Here is a 2,420-nt window from a genome sequence, read left to right as displayed (position 1 = left end):
ACAGGCTGTGACCTGAAACCTCCACAACTACTCTAGCAAGCCACCCCAAGCTGGAAGGCTGTTGCAGGGAGGGAGGGAAGGAGGGAGACAGGGAGGCAGGAGGAGGATAAGGGGAGAAGGCAGAGACCCCAGGCCATACATGTAATCAGCAACAAGGTGATTGTGTGATGTGTCTTTTCACAGTTGAGTTAGATGTGCCCCATCAGTTATGATGGGAATCAGTTTAAATATACTTTCTTGATCCCAGAAGTTCAACTATATGGATAGTGGTTACACTTGACAGGATGATTTGTTATAGCACAACTTATATATTCTAAATGGACAAAAAATTAGTATCATTTACAGTATCTTAAGATAACTTGCCTTTGAATGGGAGCTTCCTTTCCAGTACTTTGAGGTCTACAAGATGTATCTAGAAAACTTACTACTGTGGAAAATGTAGACTGCTTAAACCAAATGGGGTGGGGAGGGAGGGTCTGTGGTTTTTCTTTTTGATCAATTGTTGTAACACTGTCCTTTGGGCAGCTGAGGGAGTTTCATGTTTTCTTTAGATGTCATTAGGCACCGGAGCTCTTGCAGGACAACTTTGATGCTATATGAATTCTGCCATTTTGCTATCACTGATATGACTCTTGGGTCCACCACTCCATTAGAACTATTACCTTCATTCATATTAATTTTTGTTACAAAACTTACAAAGGGGGAGTGCTTCTGGGTATTTAGGTCCACATTCTATTTTAAGGCTGTATAGTTGGTTTTCATAAATTGTTCTTGGAGGCCCAATTATCATCCCTATCCATCTTATAAGTGTCATGTCTTCATCATCTTCTAGACCCCAACTAACTGTGCCATCTCCTACTCCTTTCTGGTCTTCTTCCAGTTCTTCTAACAGTCTAAAATTTCGAGGGACTTTTACTCCTGAGCCCATGGTGGCAGCCATCTTGCGTTGCTGTCACTCTTTGTTTCATTAATTTCTGCCTTTATGGTTATGTTTTCTTTCTCTTTACTTTACACTTATTATTCTTTTTCTACTTTTGTGAGATAAGTATTTATTGATTTACGACCTCTCCTGTTTCTAATATGCATATTGAAGAATGTAAATTTTCCTATACTTCATGAATTCACAATTGTGATATGTAATACTTTCAGTATCATTAGTTCAAAATGTTCCTGGTGTTGTTATTAACATTTTTTCTTTGTTCTGTAAGTTATTTTGAATATATGGATATTTTACAGTATGGTTTTATTATTTTTTCTCACATAATTGAATTTTGGCAGGAGAACATAATGCTTATAGTCAACTTTTTAAGTTTTGGTACACTCTACCACAGTGCGTGCCATATTTTGTATATGTCACGGTGCCAGGTGTCATTATCCATCTTGACACCAGGTGTCATTTAGAATTACTGTATCTTCCTGGTGAATTGAAAATTTTATTATTCTGAAGCATCTTCTTATCTTGAATCAACATTATTTTCTAAAGTTTCCTCTTATTTCTCCCTGAAATACAGCTAAGTTCTCTTTATTTAGAGTTGCTTTTCTATAACTTTTTCAGTTTTTTTAAATTTTATTTCATTTTTTTTAAATTCATACTGTTTTCTTAAGTTTTACAATCTTTTTCTTTTAGGAAGAGTATTTAGTCAATATTATTGCTGATCTTTTGAACTTAAAACTTGAATACTGCACATGCTTTCTGTTTGCTCTGCCTGTTTTGTTTCTTTTCTCTCCTGTCTTCTCTTGAAATGGCTGATTACTCTATAATGTGACATTTTCTATTATTAACTCAGAAGTTATTTACTATCTTACTATTTTTTAGTTTATACTAAATATTACTGTATGTATCCCTAAGTAATCAAATCTAGCATCAATTGGCACCTTTTTCCTCTTAACAAAGTATATAATAAATTCACATTTTTAACTATTTTTATTCCTTACTGATATATATGCTATGTTTTTTGTGTGATTTAATATATGTTAAGAGTATTAGACATTATTTTTATTTAGTAAGTTATTACTTTATATTTACCCACAGAGTTATTACTACAATTAGTCTTCATTTATTTCAACATTTTCAACCTTCCATCTTCAATTATTTTCTGTTAGAAGAATATTCTTAACTTTCCTCTAGTTTCTCCTGTAGTATATACCTGTCAGTGATAAGTGGCTTTTTTTCCTTAAAATGTCTTTAATTTCTTTTATTCTTGAACGATATTTTTATTTGGCCTAGACTTCTAGGTTATTTCTTACCTAATTTCATAAATATAAAGATACCCATTGTCTTCTTGATTTCAATGTTTCTGCTCAGAAATTAGTTCTCAGTTAAAAATTTCTAATGTTTTGAATCTACTGTATCTTTATTTCCTCTGGGTGCATTTAAGTTTACTTGTTTGTCTTCGGATTTTAATAGTTTAACTTGGATG

The 2,420-nt window shown here is 33.1% G+C and overlaps 1 pseudogene; it reads right to left on the bottom strand.

Annotated features, from left to right (window-relative positions):
• Positions 1-495: 495 nt before the first annotated feature.
• On the bottom strand, positions 496-1,310 carry LOC121035763 (ubiquitin-conjugating enzyme E2 variant 1-like; annotated as a pseudogene).
• Between the last annotated feature and the right edge of the window lie 1,110 nt (positions 1,311-2,420).

Source organism: Herpailurus yagouaroundi, unplaced genomic scaffold (assembly GCF_014898765.1).
Source record: "Herpailurus yagouaroundi ecotype Mexico unplaced genomic scaffold, PumYag 162, whole genome shotgun sequence".
Taxonomy (NCBI): Eukaryota; Metazoa; Chordata; class Mammalia; order Carnivora; family Felidae; genus Herpailurus; species Herpailurus yagouaroundi.
The sequence above is the reverse complement of the archived record's forward strand: the minus strand, read 5'-3'. Positions and strand labels throughout refer to the sequence as shown.